This window comes from Pempheris klunzingeri, chromosome 15, assembly GCF_042242105.1.
Source record: "Pempheris klunzingeri isolate RE-2024b chromosome 15, fPemKlu1.hap1, whole genome shotgun sequence".
Lineage (NCBI taxonomy): Eukaryota > Metazoa > Chordata > Actinopteri > Acropomatiformes > Pempheridae > Pempheris > Pempheris klunzingeri.
The window spans coordinates 22,212,210-22,237,711 of NC_092026.1; the positions used below are offsets into that span (position 1 = coordinate 22,212,210).

Below are 25,502 nucleotides of genomic sequence, written 5' to 3' on the forward strand. Positions count from 1 at the left end.
AAGGGCCTCGCCAACCTGCTGGCTACCATGAATCTCTCTTCTATTGCTGAGTGGCTAACTACTCTAACCATGGTGGAAAAAAAGAAAAAAAAAAACAAAGAAGAGGAGTACAGGCTTGTTTCTCTGCCCCCATCCCTCTGCAGGAATTTTCTGCCTTTGATTTCTTCTTTTTTCAATAACCAAGGGCTCTTTTCACTGTTGCCAACTCAATGAGAGCTTATATGTCCTTCATCCAATTCCAACCCACCAGTCTCTTTCTCTCTTTCTCTCTTGCCACTGCTGTCTCTTCCTCTTCGTTTCTCTGCATTTCCCCTTTTAAATATAGCTTCTGTGAAAATGCTGCTGTGTGTTTCTTGTGGCTCCAGTCTTTGAAGGAGCAGAGTATTTCAGATAATTCATGTCTTTCCCTCTCTCTTGTGGCTTAAGAGGTGTGCTTGTGATGCTGCAAAATGCTTTTCAGTTGATCACGTCCTATCATCTATCATTAGACTTTGTGAGGGAATTCTCTTAAATATTTGGCTGATAAATCCATATTATAGATATCAGACATGAACAGCTTGCTAAGATAGAGAAAGCAAGAACTCTAATCTGCATCGTCACCAAGAGACACAACCTAACCTCTTCCTCTGATAAATGAAAAACATGACTTGTGACTTAGAGCTTTCATATTCAAAAAGGTCTTATTATTGATATTATGATCTATTTCATTGGCAACTGCTTTGAGGAATAAAAGTATACCTATAAGACCACCATTTTGGATTAAGGATTTAAGTTTTTTCTGTGTCTAGCACTGAAAGAGATGACCATTTGTATCCTAAGCTAAGTGAAGTCGAAGGAAATGAGTGACAGCATTGACTAAGTTGGAAGCTGCCATCTGTTAAGTAATGTCATAATCTAATTGTATTTAATCACATGCATATATACTTGCAACATTCTGTGTTTTATGTTTTAATGTTCATACGCTACGCTTAAACACAAATTTTATGGTTGAAATTGTGACTGGAGCCTTGTTATCATGACCACTTATCACACCGCTCAGTGCAATTTGCTGTAACATGCTTTGCTCTCAAGAAATGCGGCAAGTTGCGGCAGCACCTCCGCAGGTACCTATTTAAAATTGGGTCTTCATTATGTCCGACCACTGAGATAGAAACCGCAATCATTAACATGTTTGACTGCATGTTGGTTAATGATACAAAGAGCTCTGTGTGTTCTCATCATTAACTTCCATTAACTGTTTTCCTGCCTCATTGAATCCTGCGTTAATTGTGCAACAGTTATAAGATAAAAGCGTCCTGCTCTGGAGTCTGTATAAGGTCCTCTCATCATTATGTATCAGCTCTTTTTTCATTTTGTGGTTTACCTTTTGGCAAAACATCTTTCTGTTAGCTATAATAAAGTTAAGTATAATATAGCATGCTTAAATATCACATTAATCCACATTATACACATTGTTTTTTGAAAGAAAGCCTGATAACAGTGCTGAAGAGTTACAATAAGTGCCAGTCTCTTACTGGCAAATCATTCTCCCTATGATTTCTATGAATTACAAATCATTTAGTATAACATTTTAGCATAAAGTCATATGTTTTCTTTCTGATTGCAAGGGAGCTGACAAAACAGGTTAAGACTTTTGCAGCATAAGTGCGATCATGCTGTGTGAATGAGGATTCGATTAAAATTGGTCCATCTCATGTTTTCTGATGAAGTGATCGGCTGTAGCACGCTATTTATATAACACCCCAATCAGTCTCAAAAGCAAACAATTTTCGAGTACAAATCCAGCAATAAAATCTAGGAATTAGCAGAATCTAATTTGGTTTATTAACTGTGATGAAAACGGGAGATGCACCAGTAACAAAACAGGACCAAACACAGGTTATATGACTTTTAGAGGACTCAGAAACAAAGTTATCTCTGAGCTGACATTTGCTCGATTCTACTTATCCTAAAAATATGAATGCAGCAAAGGGGGAGAGTAAGCTATTCTGGGAAAAATAACAAACATCTCACGACAAAGGTGAAGGAATTTGCAGGAAATTCAGATCGTAGGGCAATAGGGAGAACAGCTATTGTACGGCCTCTGTTTTTAACAGTTTCTTTCTATGGTGCAGGAAAAGCTAGACAAGTGATCTAAAAATAACATCAAATACAAATATCAGACTGTTTTTTTGCTCAATGATGACAAACGTGAACAAAACAAATTCCTTGAAAAGCTCAAAATCGATAATGTGTGTCAACTTGACGGAAATATAATTTGAGGTCATAATACAGACGGACACGTTTCCTCTGACATGGAAACAAGTGGTTGTTGTTCCTGTTATTAAATTTGGAGACCGCACTGGAGCCAGTATTTATCGACAAATAAGTATTTCAATGCCTTGTGTTATTGTGTTAAGAAAATGTCTTTGAATAACTGTCAAAATATCTTAATACTAGTAATTTACCTCTATATTGTATGCAATTTGGCTTCAGAGCAAACCACTGAAGCTGACACTTGTTATCCTGTACTGCAATCAAAATAAAAGTTAATTGAGTTAACTAATGTGTTCACGGTGTTGTTTGAGATATAGATTCTAGATAAGAGTAAACCATTAGGCTATACATTGAAGCATACAATAGTATAGTATGGAGTATACAATGTGCCACAGGCATTAGTACCGAGGGATTTCATTTTTATCTACATAAAATGAAAGTGCATGAAGGATGCACATAAAAGATCTCCCACAGCACTGTCATGGTGTGGAATAAAAAATGTATGACGGTGATATCATGTAATGTATATATCCTGATATAAGCTGTAGTCTGACAACACATAACACTAACACTTGCTTTTAAGGGGGAAAAAAAAACGATACGGTCCGATTATCCGGTCTGAAATATAAAGACATCATCTTAGCAATGACAAATACATCTAGTTGCCAATTTCAACAATATAAAAGTCTGAGACATGTAAGTAAGATATTAATCTGCTCCCTGGTTGGTTCCCTTTTGTCTTAAACTTGGGTTTCGACCTTTTGAAATGATCTTTTATCTGTAAATACTTCAACTAAATAACCACTATGCATGATCCACATGTAAACAAAAGGTTTTTCCTCGCTAAAATTAAAGCACAGAAACGGAATCTGTTATGGCCCCCAACACTGACTAGCGTGGCCCACCAGAACTAAGCTGCGATTTTGTGCAAGGAACACAGCATCACTGCATGAATAACCAGAGGTAATACTTCTTGAGCCTGCGATGTAAAAGATTTCTGCTGTAAAAGATAATCAAACATGCAATTAGCCTCCTGGTTGTGTATATGTTTTAGTGTTGTGGGGATTTGTATTTTTAATCAAAGGGTGATATAGTGTATATCTGTTCATAAACTGCCCAGTGGAATCTGGTACAATATAGCAAACGGTAACACTTACTTTTGACACATCATGAAAATATGCTCAGTCACTATGAAAACGTTAGTCTCAATATATGGGTGCTCTCTGAAAATGTACTTGTGATCTAAGTCCTACTTATAATGACTCTCTGTAATATGGATCATGGACAGAAAAGTAACCGCAACAGTTTTAAATCCGACTTTAAACCAGCAAGTGCCAACTGAGGGGCTTCTTGATAGAAATGAATCTCTTTACAAGTAATTTCTCCCAACTAATTTCCCCATAGAGTTTAATAAAAAATTAATAAGGAGGAACAGCTGATAAAGGGAACCATGTATGAGGGTTCATTCCACGAGTGTTATGGTTGGAGACTGATTTGGTACCTCAGACCCTTTTTGATTTGCACTAATTTAGCCAACCATTTATTCCAGATTGCAGCAATAATTAAGGGCAAGAAGTAGTTTAGAGTGGGAGTTTTGTTCCAGTACTTTGATGGATATAACATGTTTAATTGACTGAAAAAATGGGTTTAAGATTCTGTATGTCTTTCATTAATTAATGATACATTCATATGCAAAAAGCTGCACATTTTCTTGGTTATTTTCAATAAAAGTGTTGTTTTGTGAAACCCGATTGGAACAAAAGTAAGTCCATAAGGCAGAAGGACCAGCACCACAGCATCAAAGATGTGTTGTTCAGCAAGCATTTGATGCTCATTGTAGAAAAATCTCTTTGTTCGTTTGGTGGATTCTTTTGGTCAGTGTGTGGTGAGGCCAAAGCACGGTTGCCCTTGTAGGATTCTTTAGCACCATAGATGCAAAAACAAAAAAAAAAACTTCACTTTTGACCGTTATATCCAAAGAGGCAATGGCTGTTTATAGGTCTCCTCCACTGTCCACATGACATATTTGAAGCTGAAAAACAGGCCTGGTGTTGGCCACCAGAGATACATAACAGCATTATTGAACGAATGCACCAATTTCTCTATCTGGCACTCGCATATTGAAGGTTGGTGTATCAAAACTGGCTCTTCTCTCAGTGTAATTGTGCTGGCTGGGCCTCTTGCTGTATTTGTCTGGAAAAATCCTATTTCTGGAACAATAGTCCAAGGTTATCATCTGCAAGCTAAAAGGAACTGAGGTCACATAGCAACTCATTTTATTTCATGAAGTAGACGTGTAAGTGCATGTGTTTGTGTGTGTGTGTGCTTTTGTCTGTGTGCATGGTGAATGGAGGGCCTACCTGATTGCCCACTTGCAAGAGACTTTTATGGCCAAAGTAAAACCTTGTGCAAACGTCATTTGCACCAGCGATTAGGAAGGTGTGGCAGTTCAGCGGGAGCTGTGCCAAGCTAACGATTGATCATGGTAAGGTTAGAAGGCGGAGTAGACGGGTTGTCAGAATCCTAAAGATATTCAGGTCCTCATTACTGGGGGTCACGGCGTCCATGCCCTGCACGCTCAACAGAGTCGCTTGAGTGCTCATGCACTAACAGCCAAGCTGCACTGTAAGCACAGCCCTCTCTCTATCCCCATTACACCGCTTCACTTATGAATTCTGTTGTCCCGGAAATCTGTCCTTGATTGCAAGTTGGTTGTAATTAAATTGGAATCTAATTATTTTTGATACCATCTTCAAATATGGAAATTGCAGTCTAACCGAAAGGACTGTAGAGTGTGAACAAGTGGTAAAATCATTTAAGTTGCCTATTTCTCGTCAAAGACAGCTCGTTAACATGCCTGTGTGTCGCTGAGCAGCAGGGAATATTTCCAGCTACTCTCCCAAGGCTGTCTTTAAAAACAATTTCAAGTACTGGCGAAAAAGCCAGAAAGTTGGCCTGCACATATAAATTATAAATTACAGTCTTGTCCTGAGCCTTTACAAGGTGAGAGCAAGGATGAGGATGAGGAGAGGGGCCGTAGATGCATTTTATTTGCTCTAGAAAACGGGGCTAATAGGGCAGTATTTATAAATTTTCTATTCTCAGTGATGATTCATGACTTGGCTTATTGCAGTGGCTCACAGAGTGGGGCCTGGGGACCACCTGGACTACCTGGAGGGGCTTCCCAAGGAAAATGAGGAATAGTCTCATTCCTGTTATAATGACAGGGTATCAGGAAGCCTGTGTTTGAGCTCGGTTGTCTCCAAAAACATAATTTACTTCCTGAAATCTCCACGAGCAGAGTTTCTTGGGCGAAATTGTTGCAAATAGGGGGGGTCATTGTCCCTTCTTTGTGCAAACAAGAGCGATGAAATGAGAGGTTTGGGATCCCCTCGTGTCTGGAGGTGCATGCTTCCTGCAGGACTTGAGGGGCAGGAATGAATGGACACAGCAGCGAGTGTAGCCGAGTGAATCCGAAATTCCTGCTGACCGACCTGTGTGTGTGTATGTGTGTGTGTGTGTGTGTGTGCTTGCTCCACTGAGGCAGAAAGAAGCGTGACTGTGAGGGGAGAGACGTAGCAGCTCTCTACCTTCCACGGCTCCTTCTTGGGGGGGTAGTGGCGGCGGCGGCGGAGGCGGTGGTGGTGGAGGACTGTGCGCAGACTTGTGCTTGCGAATTAACTTGCCAGGAGAAGACGCTCACTTGCAAGTGGAGAAATAATATCTGTTGTGGGCTCGTGGCGAGCGGGCAGCGGCACTGAAGCACTTGAGCCGAGCTGCCGTTAACCCGTTAGCAGCGAGACACGGGAGCTGCCACGAATAGATCCGGTATCCACGACCCCGGTCGGCCAGCCGGGACAGGACCTCGTGTTTCTCTGGCAGTGGACTCCTATCTTTTTCCCCCCCTCTTCTCCTCACTCTCGGGGCTGGCTGGCTCTAACTCTGGTGTGTTTTTTTTTTGTGGCTGTTAATTACACACAGTGGGATTTTGTTGCTCGCTGCAAACTGAGGACGGGACTAAACGTGGAGGAGAGAAATGCCAACGGCGGTGACAAAGAGGAGATTCAGTAAGTGCAACGTTATCTTCTTTGAACGTCCCCCCCCCTCCATTGAACTTGACACTGCTTTTAGCTTTGCCTTTAACGAACTTGCCGTAAATTTGCTCGCAAGCCTTCGTTCATGTGTGTTTTTTTTGTGAACTGTGTTACTTTGAAAAGGTGTTGCGTTCACGGTAAAACGGTGTAAATCAGCTCCGTCTGGGCAAAAATCGCTTCTCGTCAGACAGCCACGCAAACACTTTGTTTTTTTTTTTTAAATTGTATTCATGCTAACTCGGAAATCATCGCTGACAGTAACTTATAACATGAGAACAACAACAGAAACATTCGGTGTTTATTTCAGCAAACGATCCGATGAGATGAAGGCGGACGGGGGGAAGGAAGCTTCATACGATCCCCCCCTCGATCACTTATTTCACAAGTGATTTACGGTGTGGAAACCTGCGCAGAGTTGACTATAAACTGAGCGCAGGCACTTTTTTCAGTGAGCACATTGACGTAGATGTGGTCTTTGCAGGGATGAAAGCTTCAATCTGTCGAGATCCACTAATGAAATCACAAATGGGAGCAATGGTGGTCTGCAGGGTGTCAGCCTGTCGTCACCCTGTCTTCTTCTTCTTCTTGTTGTCTAATTGCAATGTAAGGATTCGCTCCAGTGGGTGACCTCATGTTAAAATGCTTTGCCATTAGGTGACATAGCTCTCTCCAAACCTGGTGTTTCACTTCATGTGTGCGTGAACATGTCACGGAGCCCCCCCCCCTCCCCCTGGAATATGAAATCTTTGGTCTTTCTTTAGTTCATCATCATGACCAGACAGCTATTTGAGTTCTTGTATGTGTCCATCAGTTGCAAAAGCTCCTGTCATGTATGTGTCATTCATCTGCCCTTAGAAATCACTGTTGCTGCAGCACTGTGGCTGCAGAGACGGGTTTGATGTCATGAATTTGCTCCTTGCAGCTAAAGGCAGAAGCACACATTTTAGCAATCATCCATCAGAGAAGTCAATAGTGAAAGCAGTTTTTCTTACAGCTTTTTACAGGTGCATCACTTCATGCAACAGCCCTCCTCAGGACTCGAACTAGATCTGAAACAGGGGGGAGTGTTTTTCACTGGGTTGACGTACAGAAAAGATTCTCAGCATTGCATCAAGCCCGCAGCCCTGTTCGGTTTATTTAAAGAAAGGATTGGAAGCAATTTTGCAGGGTGAGTGACTTGCTGAAGTAGCCTCACGGCCATCCTTTATCAATACATGAATCCGATTATAGCTGTCACAGACACAATGAAGAGACCTAACCACGAGCCAAACTGTAACAGGATGACACAGGGTGGAATAGTTTCTTGGAATTGCATCAGAGGCTTTTCTGCAACTGAATCCTAGGCCCTGCTGCATGTTTGGGTTTCTAACCTTCAGCTGAAAGAAAGTGATATGGCGTGTTTCTCTTCTAGATGCAGGGTTATTGGATATTAAACTGCCCTGTAGGATGTGGCCTACCCAGCACTACTGTATGAGGCCTCAGGGGAGAGCCCACTGTAAAATATTATTGGGACACAGGTGAATACATGACGATTACTGGACACTCACTGTAATATCTTTTTTTTTTAAAGAGGATGTCTCTCTCTCTCTCTGCCATTGCTCGGATCAGGGATCCAGAGTTACATGTTGATATGGTGGAAAGATATTTTGTGATTTTAACGTGTGTTGACATTGCTGTTAGGTGCCATGCTGATGCATTCAGGTTTTCTTCAGTCATGTAGGCTAGATGTAGTAGCGAAGCTGCAAGGTTTCTTCATTGCGTTTATCCTGGCATATATTTACTCGTTTATTCTCATGTTTTGTGAGTTGTGAAAGCCATTATACAATGAATCTTTGACATTTTCTGTAAAATAGGCTTATATATATATATTTTTTTTTTTACCGTGGTATGAGCACCAGTGTTGCTAAAAACTGACACATTCCCACAAGCTTCCCACAACCTATTAGGCCGTCTTTATACTCCAACCACTTCAAAGGAAAATGATTCAAGAGAAGACATATGACTTATTTGACCTAATCCTCATGACTCCTGAGGGATTACAGGGTGGCCCACAATGGATCACTACATTGCCTTCTTCTTTTGTTTCTTGCCAGAAGAGTCAAGAGTTGATTTGGTGTCTCTGTTGGGATTTTTCAAAGAGTGGCTGTGAAAGAAAATAGCTCAGGCCCTTAGCTGGTGACATCATCTGCTAGGCATACATACTATGAAAAGCAGAGCTACACGGAAACAAATGTTAGACATCAGCTAACTGATATTGTAGCCATGCCAGTTGGTTGACTCATAGGTAAAATAACAAACTCAAGAGGAATGTTGTTGTATTTTATTTTTCTTTCATAAGTTACAGTTTCACATGTATAACCAAAGAGACTGACTTAGAGGAGGATCAGTATTTTGTTTGTTTGAATTAGAATTCAATATACAGACCTGTTTTGCCACAATTTTTACAATTGATAATTATTTAAACAAACATTTAACAGTATCAGAATATGACATCTTAGTGTTCGGGCCTTTCATGAGAAGGCCGGTCATTTTGTTTTGGGGTGACACCAGTGTCCTCACATATTTATGGTGTATCTGTTGTGCTTGTTGACCTGCGTACATTCCTGGCAGTTGTATGTAGCTGCGCTGGGTATTTCCTAGCAGGCCTGGTCTGGGGCTAGTAGCCAGAGCATCTGCCTCAGCTTCCTCATATGTCGGTGCTCCCTGGCAGGGGCCGGGCTGAGTGGCACTGTTAAAGAAAACCAGCTCCTCTGTGACCACACGCTGAAAGAAAAACCACTCGGCACAACCCTCTCCCAGCTGACGCTTTCTCATGCTTTCCATATGGTTAAAATCTCGGTAATTTCAGGGCCCTGGAGTTTTAATGAGAGGTTTTGCCCATAGTGTGTTGGTCTGTGGTGGGCGGGATCAGCGTTTCTCGGGTTTATAGGGGATTATAACTGCTCAGAGATGCCTCACTGGCCCACTGTCAGGGCGTTGGCACAGAGAAACCAAGAACTCTTTTTAACCAGGCAAACTGGTTCAAACTGGTTGTGATGGGGCTCTTTGGCATGGGGGGTTTACTGGAGACAGGCTAAAGGCCTAGCCTAAAGGTTATTTTCAAGGCTGCAAATCGGGCCATTTACTGTCGGTTTCTAGACTCACATTCAGCTATAGATTTGAAGCGTGCCGATTTTCTGCTTAGACATCAGGATGTTTTTTTTTTCCTGCGTCTACAGGGACACCGCGAGCAACTGCTATTGTCCTGTTTAGCATCCCATCCCCACATAGAGACAGAGTGCTCTTAGTAGCACGCTTGGTGGATTTTTAACAATGCTTGTTCCTTTACGTCAGCTGCATAGAGGCAAAGAGTGATTTACTACTCTGTCTACTAGGGTAATGTAGGAGCAATTTGACTGCTGATTGAAACCAGGTCTCCCATTTCAGAGTCCACTGGTGGCATTATAAACCATTTACACCAATGTTTTACAGGGCAGTGAGGAAAGTGGAAACAGACGCACGGCCTAAAAACGGCCTGCACGACCATGTGAGGCCTATTTTTATCCATTCTTTGTGTGATTTGCAGTTTTTACTTCAAAGTATGTTAGTGCTGCTGTGTGAGGGAGTGAATATAGATGACATTGAAAGGTCAAATGTTAATCAGTTCTGGATTTCATTTAAGCAGGAAGGACCGCCTAGATATAGGGGGTCTGTCTGCTTTGGATTATGCAGCCTTTTGTATAAGTGATAGAGCTTTTTTTCCCCGGCCATTATTTGTGAATCAGACCTGTAGCCGAAATCCTGTAAAAATTGGCTCAGGCAATTTGTTATGCCCTGTGAAATCTTTGCACCTCTTGTATCAACATATGATAGAAAGTAGCCATTGCAGAAAGTGACCATGCAAGTCTTAATTATATTTTTTCCACATAAGCCTTAAAAACACAGAACTCATTACAGATTCAAAGTGCTGCAGTCGTCTTCAGATTAAAAAATGCAAAGACTAACAAGTAAAGGATATTTGACTTTGATGGCTGAACCTTCAAGATTTAATGCCACTGTTAGCTGAAACTTATTATGGATTTATTGTGAAGCAACTGCAGAATATGTTACACCTAAGATTTATTAGGTTTCAAAAAAGGTTAAATATGGTCTAAATCTGCAGTTGGATATATTCGCTTTTTGTTAACCAGCCATCATTTTATAAGTGATTAAGTGACGATACCACCAACTACAGTCAGCTTTCAAGGTCACGCCGTGGTCATTTCGTATTGCCTTAATTGAATTGAATTTTTCATCCAAATTCGCAATTTAGGAATCAAAGATTAGTTATAGGCCAAGCTTTCAATCCTCATCTTTATTACTTGCCAGTAGCTCAAAAGTATCACTGCTCTTTTAGCTTTTGAGAGATTTTCTGATGTGAGAAATGGAACTTTCAGACAACTGTGGAATATCATGCTCACATTGTGCAGTTAGCCGCCCATTGGTATGCATAACAAAGTCTGTAGTGAGATGTAGAAACTGTTGCTATTCATCTGCTGTCCCTGTGATCTCAGATGGTCCCAGATGGCTTAGCGTTCTCATCACACAGGCCATCTAATTATAACTTTTAACCAACAAATGCAGAAAAGTTGATTGTTTTACAGGTGTTAAATATTGTTTTATTATTCATCCTTATGTCCCATATAAGGATACCTGCATGTCTAGTTCATATTATAAAGATCAGTTTAAGTCTATCTTGTTGCGACACTGTGTGTGTGTCAAATGTTGGGATTATTTTTGATGGCATTATCGTCAGGGAGTACTGAGGAATTAATAGCTGAGTATCCATAACAGTGTGTTTAGCAAACGTGTCTGAATGTCAGTGGCATTGCTGGCCCACCCATCTGGAAATAAATCATTGTTTTTGTCCAAACATAGTATTTACAGGTTTGTGTGTGCTTTTAGAGTTAGGTGCTTACTCATAACATGCCTGCTGGTAATGGGGAAAAACACATTTTTTTTTTTTAAATAAAGGTAACAGAGTGCTGTATATGTCCAGTAACTGCAGTGCAGGGCCTCTTCAAGACCTTACTGTTTTTGTAATTAAGTAAATTCTAGACCTGAAATAATTAGTCAAATGATAAATCACTAAGAAAAGATGAAAAATAATTGGTGGTTCCAGTCTCTAATGCAAGGATCTGCTGCATTCCTGACTTTTATATATGTATATATATATGTATATATGTATTTCTGGGTTTTGGATTGTTGTTTGGACAAAACAAACTATTTGAAGACTTCTCCTTGTGCTCTCAGATCTTGAGAGCATACAGTATATAGGCAATATTAGTTTATCGATCTGGCTATACAAAATAATATAAGAGGACATTAGTAAATGGTATAGATCTAGTCTAGTATCTAGTCTGTGTAGACGGATGATAAAATGTATTCTTGGGGTGTGACAAGACTTTGTAGCTTTTAGTATCACTCATTTCAGTGGGCTTGAACTGATAGATGTGCTGAATCAAACAATTGACCAAGCAGTTTACCCAATATCTGTCGAACAATACAGTGGTGTAGTTGTTCAGTTGAAGTGATGTCATGCGGTTGTCTTTGTTATTGTAAAGCGCTGCTTTGGTTTGGTGTAATCCCGCTGAGAAATTACTTGAAATGGGAAACAGCTCCATTGTTTTGTTATGTTCTCTCAAACATCAGCATACTTTTATGCTTTCATAAAGTTGAGTGTCATTGTAAATTGAAAATGGAAATGTGAGACTCATTCTCAAGCAGTCCTTATTTTTGCAGTGTTGAATAAACTATAAAATTATGATGCCACTGTAATGCATCAAATCCAACTGTGAATTATATGAATCATTAGAGCCCAAATAGCTTCATGTCCTACAGTTGCCACTTGTGGGTTATTTCATTTTTCATATGAGATCCTAACATAGATTCTGAATGGATGCTCATTGAGGGCTGTGGCACAGGAGACAGTTTTATCACATCTTGTGTATTGGTAAATGTACCATGGAATTGACAGGAACATGCAACACGTGTATAAAACCTCAGTGCCTTGGCCGTGCATTTGCCCAGTCAGCAGAAGTGTACAGATGACGCACTTTTTCATTTCAGACAAACGCTGGATGGGGACAAATGGAGCAACGGCTCACCGGCTGGTGTCATTCATTCTGCTTGTCGTTGTCAACCTATTCTTTTCAAGTTCTTATCTAATTAGAACACAAGCAGACCACCCCCACCCCCAATACACAGGCTGCACCTGAATTGATGCACAGCATTACATGAAGGTCAAACAGTCAGCCGTCTTATCAGCCTGGACTTAAATGGCACATACTCCACGCTTCAAAAATGGAAACCGTGACAGACTTACACAGGTCATGTCGATTAAACGTTGACTGCAATGAACTGTGAGCCACTTCTCACAATGAACTTGGCCTGCATTCCCAATGTTCATACAGTGCTTTCTATCAGCAGTGCTGGCACACATATCCTTTGAAAGATGGAAAAAATGTATTTTACTTTGTCATTTACTATTGACACATAACACGCTGTAACACAGTTGCATAACTGATGAGGGGATAGAAATATTAGACATTTGACAGTTAACAGCTGTTCTTTATTTATATTGCTAGAAAGCAAATCATGACTTTGCGTGTTTTAGCTAACATGCTGTCTTTCATTGGAAGGATGTCAGCACATCGGAGCTCTTTCCACTGTTTTTTTTCTCTAAAAGCTTCTTTCGTCAAGGGAATCTCTGTCCAAGCCATTACCAGCTTTGGTGAGAATACAGTTGTACAAGTGCACGGATAGTAATTTTTTGTGTGCACTTTCAGGTGCGAAAATCATGCTGACGGTTTGAAAATAAAAAAAAAAGGATTAGAAATCAGTTTCAAGACACTTTGTCAGGACACTCCACCAAGTTGCTTTTAGCTTATGGAAGCGGTAAAGATAGTCCGTGACTGACAGGTGAAACCGTAACACTTTTTAGAAGGCTGACTTTATGGCAGTTGCGTCAAGACAAGCCAAAAGCGCAACACAAATTCAGTAACTGACCATGTGTTGATTGTAGGAGTGGAGTCTCAGACACAGGAACCCTCTAGCTGGGCGTGCTAAAGAACAACAGTGAATGGCAGAAAAGTGCATGCCTTGCACTCTGTGCCCCGCTGATACGGCAGATGGATGGGATTTTAGGGGGGGCTGTTTGGCAGTGAGGGACAGAGATGACAGCTCTTCATCCATGGAGGGCTACCAAGGGCATTGGCTCTGAGCACCTACTGTGTCCCCCTGACAGAGCCTTGATGCCATCATAGACCATTAGCGTTGACAGCATGTCATCATGTCACACTAGAACTCATGGTCAAGCATCGAATAAGTAAGAACAGTAAATAAAGATGGCACACTTAAACAGTATTTTGCTAATGTCAGTCTGAAGATTTCTTCCCTCTTGTCCGCATCACTTTTACATTAAAGCTCTACTGAGCTTACATATAAGCTTTATAGACGATGTTTCATTTGCAATATATTCCTTGCTGGCCAACTCATGTAATGGCCTGTGGCCTTTGCTTCGAGCACAGACTGTCTAGAAAGCCTCCACAGCAAGTATTGGAGATGTTTTTCAAGATAATGTAATTTGATTAAACCCAAATATCTGACACAAGTGAAGACAAGTGACTCCAATAAAGCCATGTAATGCAATAATTCGATGAGTGAATTAAGAGCTAAACAAGGCTTAAAAGAGTCCTGTTCTCACAACTAGGCTGACATTGCACAGATAATTTTAAAGACTTAAAGTATGAGGTTCCTTACTGTAAATAATTTATTCCCAGGGTTCAAGCTTGCGCTCGTCAGTGCTGAAATGTGTGAAGAAAGTTTCATGTGGTGAGACAGTCAGACAAGATCTGTGCTGCTTATTAGTGATGAGGATATAAATTGTGAAAATCGGTGGTAGTTAACGCACAAAGTTGCCACAAACACTCTTTTTCTCCTCTACTTTCCACATATGAATAAATGAATAAACATTTTGGAATATATTTTTATGTAAATTAGTAAAACACCCAAAGTAATGCATATAAGATATTGCTATGAGATTTTTAATACTAAAGTAAAAACTTATATTAAAATAATGTTCAGTCCATCATCACAAATAATTTTGTCCATTTAGCCAATCAGTGTTAGTGGTGTACGGTATAACCCTTTGCATTCTTTGTTTTTAGAACACATTCCCGTACTGCTTGTTATATAAGTCAATACAATGTGATATTACTTAAATTAATTGCATAATATTTAAAGTTGCGAACTGAAAAGGCTGAAATTTGTCATTTTTTTCCCCATCAGGCACATGGTTTTGCTGTTCCACTCTTATATCTCTGCGCAAGTAAATGAAGTAACAGGGAATGAAGAAGCACTGGGACTTCCGAACTTGTTTTTAATGGAATGTCTGTGCAGTGACCGAAATGATAAGTTGTTTCCTGCATCCTGTTTATATATAAATATGGGCTATGATAATATAAATGACCCAATACGTAGTTGCACATTACCAACATTCATCAGACTCACAATAAGTACATTTCAAGGTTACTCACTTTGGAGTGCAGCTGAAATCATGGAGAATTTTCCTAACTGTAGTCAGAAAGTAATGGGATATTGCAGCATGAGGTTACATAGCCGTTTAGGCGGAGGGAGGGGAATTCATTTGGCTCGATCTGTAAGAAATGAAATTTACTGTATATTTAATGTTTATGAACACTAGATAAAAGCCTGCGTTTCCATTTTAAGAAGGTCTACGGCTTATTTTCCATTGCAGCACATCCATGGGTGGGGTAGATCATTGATACAAATAAATATTTTTAACTCATTTTTATGTTTGAATTTAATTGAGGCAGATATACAAGGAAATAACACTCACTAAAAAAAGCTAATACTACGTATCATAGCGTTTACAGCCGGAGCAAATTTGCAGTGTTTATTGCCAAAAGGAAATTTTATTAAACCAACATACATGTACAATGCCTTGCAGAATACATACGACATTATACAAGACATAAACATAAATATGTAATGCACATTAAAATAAATGTGCCATTAAATGACAAAGTCCTGAGGGAGGACATCTTATCATGCGTGACTACATGCCTGATCTGACTGAAACACTTGGGAATTAAAACAATCCTAGTTTTGATCCATTGTAAGTTACCTGTATAAGGAGTTTAAGACAGACAGTCTGTTGTAAGGAGGTTTTATGCAAGAACATTTTACAATTCCCCATAGATCCACCTACAATATGTGAACACCTTAGGAAATCCTGGTCACATAGATATGTCTGCATATTTTCTTTCCACCTTGCTAACAGTGGTGTGACATGGTTGTACAGCAACGTAAGAACTATATGCAGAAGAAATATTTATATAAAAACAACACAAAAACCATTTTTGATAAGGATCCCTTAAATTAGTTTTATGATAAATTGTTACAAGGATGTGTATCAAGCAAAAAACTTATCAGTTCTCTCTTGTGCCCTGTCTCTGTGAAATGATTCCTCATGTGTTCTATTTTTGCTGTCTGCGAAGCATGAGCTGGTATTGTAATTCATTCATCAGTTCAAGGGATGATATCGCATTGTACTGTGTGCCTGACACCGGCACTAATACACAGGCATAGGCGATTTACATTTGTCATTTACTGCACTGATTGAGCTTTGAAATAAAGTACTTATCTTTTCAGTATCTGACAACATTGTATTCATATCCAGCAGACTAACAATAGTTTACTGCAGAGGTGGCACTGTCACCGTCATCCTCTGAACATGATCATTGTTAGCACTAAGTCATTATGCTTCCACTGGATTTTGGGATCTCTTGGTCATAGTTTAAACTTTTTCCTTCACTGCCACCCTTTGTTTCTGCCTACCAGGAAGAGTCAAGAGAACCCTATGGACACAGCAAGGTGAGATCCATGCTACAGCTCCTCTAAAAGGGCAATGATTCATGAGGCTGGCTCTCCTGTCCCTGGGGCTGGGAGGAATAGCTGGCATTATCTTCTGCAAATGGGTTTGAAAATGCTCTTGGCCAGGTTGACCAGGGCACTGATTTATAGCTCAAGATGCGCTGAACGGTTAGGCTCCCTTCTCCAGCATAGATATGAGCTCCCACCATCACAGCATGCACAAACACACACACACACACACACACACACAGTCTCACATGTATACTCACACCTTCCCACTTTAGTGCTCACAATCTGTGCATCTATAGTTTAAGTTTACTCTGGCCATGTATTTAGAAGAGAAAAAGAAAGACAGAACTAAATTTATGACACCAAAGTTGTGGAGTGAAAGAAGTAGCCTATTGTTCTTAATATGTCAAACACAAGGATAAGCAGTTTTTCTACCTTTATCTTTCTTTGTCTGTGCCTATATATAGATATGGACCTTATCCTTGACTTGAAGTAGGGAACCACTGTCAGAGAAATAGAAATTGCCCCCTGAAAATTGTTCTTTTTAATCTTGAATCTGAAGAGAGAACTCTTTTCTCTAAAACAGTGGGAAATCGTGTGGCTCAGCCCTCCTGGATATTTGAGTCTTAAGAAAGGCTGCTGATTGCTTTGTGTGTCTTCTTCCCTAATAAGCTTTATATCCATGTCTGAGCTTTGGAGCCTCCCAGCGACTGAATTTCTGCTTTCAGCCAGGTAATATTGCCTTCAATATTCGAGATAATTAATTGGCAGAGTAAACTGAAAATGTTTGAAAAAGCTTGAGTCACTTGAAATGGTGCAGATTTGTTTAAAGCCTTCAATTGTCACAAAGCAATTAACGTGGCAAACAACTTCACTGAGCCCCTCAGAGGGGCTAAGAATTTTCTAGTCCTTTTTAAGTAGAAGAAACTCCTGTCTGATTCCCACGCTGGTTCCTGTGCATTACACAGAGATGGTGTCGTGCTTCACACGCAAGCAGGCATCAGTCTCATTATTAAATCAACAAGGATTACAAACTGACTGAGTGTAAGCGATGGTCATGACGGAAAAACCGGTATGTTTTCACATCAAGCAAGTCCTTTCTTGTGATTGTGTTTAGCCTTTTCTCATCAGAATACCAGGGCCTGGCAAAACCAGGGGGCGGGAAAGTCAGACTGCAAACAAGGGTTGCACAAACCGGATTTGACTTACTTTGTGAAGCGTTTAAAATGCAAACTGACAGAGAATGTTTTAGCCAACATCACCTGCTTCTAGTGTTGCAGTTCACCACATTAGAAAATCCCCCAGTCCCGTCTCACCATTGTTACGTAAGACCTACACAAAGGCAGATAGGGAGCTCACGTTTCTTCTCTCTGAGGAGCCACTGGAACTCTCTAGAGGATCAGCCGCAGTTGCTTTGGATTTTAATGAGTGACATCTAAAGTCTATATGTCTCAGAGGTTTTCACATGGTGTCTGTCCACACTATCATCCATCTTCTAAAACCTCGCGGACCCCGACTCACCCATCAGAAAATCACCTTTTCTCAGCTGGATGTTAATGTTTCTAAATGGTGTACTTACAAGTGGATTATTTAAAAGGCTACGTGTCAGACAGATCTTTATCTGGTGGCTTGGCAGCTTGACTCGGACTTACTCGGCTTCCTGTCTCTGCATGTTGATTAGCTTGTTTTTCTCCCCTTTCCTTGGTTCGCTGTGTAGTCTTCTGTGCTAAGTCACCTCATGTGATTTGAGCCAAGGTAGGCAGCTCCCAGGGAATGGGATTTCTTGTCTTTTATGGAAGTGAATGGAACATAGTAAAGGCTAACTATATGTTTTTGCACGAAATAGATAATATGATGTTTGTCCATTCATTGTCACGGACCACATTTTGACTCTTATCTCTACAGAGGAGTCCTGAAGCCTTTTGCATGTGAAAACATGTCTGTTGGACAGGCTTTCTATGGCTTTTCTGTGCAGAGACCACTGATGAGGGCCGGTAAAGCGATAGTGGTGGGACTTGAAATTGAAAAAAGAAAATATTGTAGAAAGGAGTGCACAGGCTAGCTTCCATGTCAGTCAAATAGAGATTTTGATCACTCTAGATCAGCCTGTTGTTGCTTGTCAAAAAAAATTGTTGGCAACTTCACTTTTGAGTACGGTGTTGGCCTCTCATGAAACTTTCAAGTGACAAGTCAAGACTTGAGATAGGGTTGATATGAGAAAAGCCCAGTGCATCATTTCAGCAGCCCTTACAACTATTCCATGTTATTCTTGTCTTGCCACAGTGTGTAGAGACTATCAAGACACCATGTCTTGTTTTATATTCAGTTCTGTGTCCTAATAACATGAAAGTAGGGCTTAGGCAAGTACAGTTGCTTAATCACAATTCTCACCAATAATATGCAGTACCATGGCCACAGAAGGTATTTCTTTGGATTTTACAAGTCTTAACTGTGCATTTGTGCCTGCATAAAGCCCAGGCACTTTGATCTGATGTGAAATTAAAGTACAGGCATACGTTATCTGCCAAAGGAAGCACCACAACAAAACAAACAAACATCAAAGTAAACTTCTAGCAAGTTGGGAAATAAGTAAGATTATTTTGATTGAAAAATTAATTGGGCTTCTAATTGACTCTTTCTGAGATAAAACTTTGGATAATATCTGACAGAAAGTAGGGAACAGTTTGATAAGTCCACCAGTCCTTTGACGTAAGCATGAGTCAATCCGATGTATATAAAATTTCCTTTATAATACAGCTCCGCTGTGCAGATTTAAGATCAGTAAAGCCATTTAAATGTCTTTGACAGATGCTGTGCAATAACATACTGTAGCCTTTAATACTGCTTTTCTTTGACGTTTTCATGTCACATTTTGTATAGTTTATTTAGTTCAATAAGCAAGAAACTGCCAGTCAACTACTGAAATAATAAAAGAGCAAAGTGAAACAAAGCAACCCTTATTCCTCCAAACAGATTTAGTGGCAGTGAATGCCAATAATCACCAGTAATTGTGTCTGTGGGCTTCTCACCTTCATCATTGTGCATTGGGTAATAGTTGCAATGTTTTAATGGAGAGCAGGTGGATATTGTTGCAGCTAGTGTACCAGAGGCAAACAAAGGATTGTACTTTGATAGTTTTATATAGCTGATATTGATACATCAAAAACTGGCTGGATTGGCTGTCATCCCAGTTAAGGACATTCAACTAAACGCACAGGACATTGTGACCACATCAGGAAGACTAGAGTGGTCTGAACCTAACTATGTTTGTAGCTGTCGTTTAGATCACCCAAGCGAAATCAGGAACAAGGTCATAGAAGCAGGGACTTTCCACACTTCACCTTGGGGTTAAATGAATTAAGGTCCCTGGTTTTGGTTGAGAATCAACAATCTGGAGTCCTGCAAAATGCCAACAAACAAAAAATGATTTATAAGATAAGCAAAAATAATTTGTGGTCGTCTGCATATTCATTGCTGACTTGTCCCATTATTCAGAAGCTCATTTACATTTTAAGCAGCATATCATGGTCAAGGACTGTGTGTACTTCCTCCCATGAGCCACTGGAGCATTCCAATGAGTTTACTCTTTGAGGGAAGACATGAGCCTATTGATTAAAGACAGCCTGAACTGTGGTGGCAGCAGATGAGCAGTTACTCAGCTCTAAAACTTCAAAGGGAACCGCAGTGGTGATTGACCTTGTTCAGACTAAATGAAGACAACAAAAGTGTTAGCATTTTTTTTGTTGTAATCATGATTTAATAAGCATTAATATCTTAATTGGGTTTGACAGATCAATGGGCTTATTTTACCGTGAGTTTGTAAAGACAGGCAGGCCTTTCAACTTCTTATTTGCCATGATGCTTTGCCAATTATCTCACTCCCTCAAGCTTTCATGTGCAGAATTTTTTTGTCACAGATTTTAAGTTCAAGTCAATGTTAGTCAATAATGTCAGTCTGTCTGAGTGGACAAAAATACTGCATGACGTGTTGCTTTGGATGTGTGACAACAAGAGGTCAACCGATTAATCAGTTTGCTCAATTACAAGCTGTGGTGGTTTGTAAGCTTGGTTCTGATAGAGGCCGACGGCTGCACAGGCTGCACACGTGGGGACCTTCATCACCATTTTGCATGGAGAGAGCAAGTGGCACAGTCCGTCCCAGTGATAGTCGTTATCTTGCCAACGAGGGCAACAAGCTGTCCAACAACTTCATCCTTTCCTCCGTAAATCCAACAGCGAACTGCCTGGCTCCCAGGCCGCCCATCCCCGGGAAGCGTCTGCAGCACATCGGCTGGATTATGGATGCAGCTCCTGTGTTCTCTGAGAGGTTTAGTATTACGGCTCTTAATACTCCGTATCTGCAAAGTAGCTACTAACTTGAGCTATCAAGTACAAGTACCTCAAATGGTACTTAACAGTGCAGTACTTGAGTATTCATAGTTACACTGCACTGTTGTAAAGGTACTATGATTTTCTATGAATATTTTGTTTTCCTGTATATGATCACAGGTGTTAATTTTTGGACCCTGTCTGTGTGTGTTAGTGTGTGTGGCATGGTGTGGACTGCGTGGGTGGGGGGGAGTACTGTCAGCTGATTGGCTATTGCCTTTTTCCTGCTCCATTATGTCATTGTTATATCAGGCTTTAAAAATCCAGTATGGCTTGACCTCCATTGACAACCTATAAATATGAGGCAAGCTGAGATCACACCATCCTTTTATGTAGATAGTGATTAATGACATTGCTAACTTGCTGGAATCCTTTTATGTCCAAAAAGTCATGTTTCAGGGCTACAGACATACTGATGTATTCAAGATTTGTTGGACATCAATATGTTTTTGACAATGGGGGCACAAGGCTGATGAATTATCCACTGATAAATGGGAAAATGTATTTACCAGCCTATTATTTTTCCAATAATGGAATTTCAGCAGGTAATTGTGACCAACATTAGACGATATTGGACTTTTCAGTTGGTTATTGTGTTTTTCTATATATGTTAAGCAATGTCCGTGACTGGAGAAACATTTTGTTGTAGTTTTCATTGGGATGAGCAGAAGTAAATATGGAATTTGTGTGAGTGCATCCCTCTTTAGTGCTGCTAAGCACTTGAGGCTACAGAATGATGAATTCATTGTTGCTTCTTTACTGCTGCATCCTTTATAACCATGTTCAAGGAGCACGTTGGTGCTTATTGTATGTTTTAGCCCATTTTGAAATGTGCTCATGCTGATGTAGCTGCTCTGTAGCAGCTGGACTTACTTTCATTCAACAGTCTGTGTGGGAGCTCTTAGTATGGTATGTGGTGCATTCATGCACTCTTGGGAGACTCCAACACCTGACACGTAAGAGAATAATTGGTGCTTCCTTAAAGCAACCAAAGTCACATAATCAAGCAAAGCATATTTCATATTGGTTAGCCTACTGCATATTTTAGCCCTTTTGTGCTTTGTAGGCATTGGTGATTGGTTAAATGCACCTCACAGACACATGATGAATGTGCAGTGGACGTTCAGGAAAAGAAATGTCTCTTTCACAGCTGGTATTTATTGTAATTTTCACGTCAGTCTGAGCCGAATATAGTCTATTTCTTCATCATTGAGTACACTTGTAACAATAAGATGTCAAATGAGAGCATACCATACAATGCTTAAATCAGTGTGAGATGTAATTCAGAAGTCATAGGCAAATACTCAAGATGCATTTTCTGTAGTGTAGGCTGTAATTTATCTGAATATGTCCAAACACGAGCTGAATACAGCTGATCTTGTAAAGCCTGTTGAGTACCACACAAATTGCTCATATTCAAATCAGAGAAAAAAAAGCTGTGAAATTAAACAGTTCCTCTTCAGTGTGATACATTTCAAGGTTATCTCCGTCATTAAACGATGCGAAAGACCAGCACTTCAGGGTTCATGCTGGATCTTAAAGAGCGCTGTGGCAGCCACAGGACCAGAGCTCAGTAGGTGTCTGTCCTGAGGCTCTTCTCCCCTCTGGTGCACTGCTCTAATGTGAGCATGTGTTTCTTCACATTATCAAGAGCAACAGCGCAGCTGCCATTTGACTGAGCTGTTTAGAAGGCAGATGCAGTGTTTGTGTGTGATGCTGTTTCAGGAGCACTGAGGGCTTGTGAGAGAGGCTGAAACATGTCAATAAAGAGCCAGGAAGATAGATGAGGATTATATTGCTCTTGTCAATCTAGAAAGTTAGGAAAAGTAAATGGCATTTTGGCCTGAGGAAGAGTCCAAATAATGCAGTATATGGCTGGCTGATATATACTGTATGTTTTTAATCTTCATTATAAGGATTGCTTTAAATGTTTTAGGTTTAAAGGTTTTAACAATGCCCAGAGATAAGTCTATTGTCTGGATCTTAGATCCATTTATAGTACTCTGTCTCAACATCTGCTTAAACTATGGACCGACTGAAATGTATTAGGTTTGTCTCAATGGTGCATGAGTGCGTCACGTTCTCATGAAACACATTTTTGTCTCACCCATTCCATACATTTCTTGTTTGATATTGCTTACAAAATGCAGGAAGAATACTTGATTTTCTGCACAAATTTGTATTAGTGATTTGTGTTTTTGGATGATAATATAAGCTTATTTTCTAGCTGAAATAAGTTTATTAAATGTCCCACCTAAGCTAAAAGAGACACTTGGTTTAGTCCCTGTTGCAGATTGTCTATAATTCCTGTATTCCTTTTGGTTTGAATTATCCATATTCACTATTGACACCATTTTAATTATAGTTCTGCTGTGGTATTTGCAATCAAAGCTTTCCCACCGACCTACTTTTAAAGCAAAAAAAAAAAAAATCCACTGAAGCTTAATTATTCCCAAAGTTTGATGAATAATTATTCTTATGAATGATAGGACATGCAATTCCACGTGCTGTATGAGCACTGCTAATTTGTTGCATGATCAAAAAGGTCTGTAGGCTTATTGGCCTAAATGAAATGATGATATAACAAGACATGAACTCAGTTAGTTGCATGAAATAAAATTAAAGATGTTTTTCATTTTGTGGATGAACCCGTGCAAGCAGCTTTGGACTCTGGACTTTGGACTAGTGATGCATTCAAGCAAAACACAATGAATGTACAACATGCTTTAAACAGAGTTGATTCAGTACACTGGGCCTTTCAGTATTCATTTTCTTGAAGGGTTTGAGTTGATATTTTGGTAAATTTTGCCTTTCGCACAGGGAAATCAAAGTGTCTTACATGTAGAAATGGGCTGTATGATTGCAGGAATGAAGGATTCTAATGAATTGTGTGAGCTGGTTTAATTTGGTATTTTTTCACATTAGACTCAGATTTGAATATTTAAATTTGTTCCGACAGCTTTACTGGATGGCACCTCAGAATTAGTCAGAGCAGCACTTGGAGCAGATATGACATCATGTAATTTAGCAACTTTGACACACAAATACTGCATGTTGTTTGTTTCATCGTGTAACCAATAGCAAGCTTGAAAAAGATGAATACCATAACGTGTAGGCGATGGCTGTGTACGACTGAGGTATCTGGCTAACATTTTAGGAAAATTACTGCAAACACTGACTAAATGGCCATACTGTAGCTAGAGCCAGCAGCACCTAGTCTGTATATTGGCATTGCAGCTTTCTCACACCCCCACATCAGGTCCCATTAATGTTGTGGCAAAACGGATGTGGAGCCTAACTAGCCTCATGAATTGCCATTCTCTGTGATTTCCCATGTTTGTGCTGATTTACATTTACAGAAAGCCTTCTATCTGTTAGGTAAGAGGCAGTACTCATGAATACAAAATATGCAGCAAGGGCCAATTAATATTATGGAGTTGTTAAAAAGAATCTATTTTAAATTATTCGGAGTCAGTTCAAGGAACACGGAGGGATTTTCCCAAGGACTTTCCCTAAAGGCTCTGACTTTCCCTGTAAAACAGCCAGTATAACACAACATAATAATTAATGACAAGATTAGTCTGGTTAGTCAAAAATGATTAATTCAGTTTGTTGCCTGTCCAACAAAAAATAAAGACCTTCAGGTTCAATTTAAAGTCCTTTGTCCATCTTGCGCGCTTTCCATCTTGATAATGCCGTGTTTTTCCTTTTTCTGTTTTTGCTAGTTTTATAGTTGTTTTCTTTCATTTCTTGTTCTCTGTTTAGGCTTAACTTGCTCAGACTCACCTATTCTGCCAGCCAGTGTAAGATATAGCAATGGTTTTTAATAACTGACTTGATAGCCAGCAAACAGACTGAAAACACAATATTTAATCCCCCACTTGACAACCAAAAGGTTTGTTTTCCTTTTTTGAACTTTGAGTCCTTGTCAAGCTTCTTTTCTTCCTACTTGTGTCGTTGTATTTTGCACTCATGTCAAATTGTCTTTGCGTTGCTATAAGCGAATGAGAATGTTTTGCAGCATTAAACACAAGAAAATGAGTGTTATCCGCTTGGGACAAATAAAATTCATGACACATCCTAATGAATATCTTATGGTTCAATGGCAAAAATACCCTCTTAGCCAAAAATGCATTCTCTGCAACAAAATGCAGAGCACTCTCCATAGATAGATTAAGGTGAAAGGCCTGTTTGCAAAGGCCATATGACATCAGACAGTTTTTATGGCATGTTCGTCTCGATATGGGATGCCTCATGAACCGCCCCAAGATTTGTCCCATCAATCTACGATGAAAGAGTGGGCCTCTTCACAGGCTGTCTGCCATTCTTTCATTCTGGCCCTGTTGGGAATGGTGATTGGATCCCAGTCAACCAGCAATAGATGGATTGGCCCTTCGACCGGGATGATTGAGTGGCGCTGCTGTCTATGCAAGTGTATATAGCTTTGTGTGTGGTGCTTTCGTGGTTGTGCGTGCTCACCGTGTACGCATGCTGCTTTCTCTGAACAACAGCACATCTGTGTCACTCCATCTCCTCTCTCTCATTTGAATTTGAGTTCTCTCAATCGTCGCCAGCGCCGCTGTGCTCTGTTCCTGGCTTGCGGGCTGCAGAGCACGGTGTTGCTGTGAACAAGTATTCTTGACTTCGTCATCAAATTATTATCAAGACACAGCTGAGTATAATCCCAGTGGAAATGAGCATTCAAGCTGACGCTATTAGAGCATCTGTGGTGTAAAATGAGGAAGCCCACAAGATGTGAAATAGCGGGCAAACTTTGTTTCATGTTCATGAAACAGAGTAATTTTGATGCAAATTTTTGAATGCAGAGATAATCACAAT

The 25,502-nt window shown here is 40.1% G+C and overlaps 1 protein-coding gene across 1 annotated transcript in view; it reads left to right on the top strand.

Moving 5' to 3' along the window:
* The first annotated feature begins 6,050 nt into the window (after window positions 1–6,050).
* LOC139214224 (receptor-type tyrosine-protein phosphatase F) overlaps window positions 6,051–25,502 on the top strand; it is a 156,840-nt gene continuing 137,388 nt past the window's right edge. The window contains exon 1 of the mRNA XM_070845017.1: window positions 6,051–6,323. The gene's annotated coding sequence lies outside the window, so the exon portion shown is untranslated. The remainder of the gene's footprint in view (window positions 6,324–25,502) is intronic.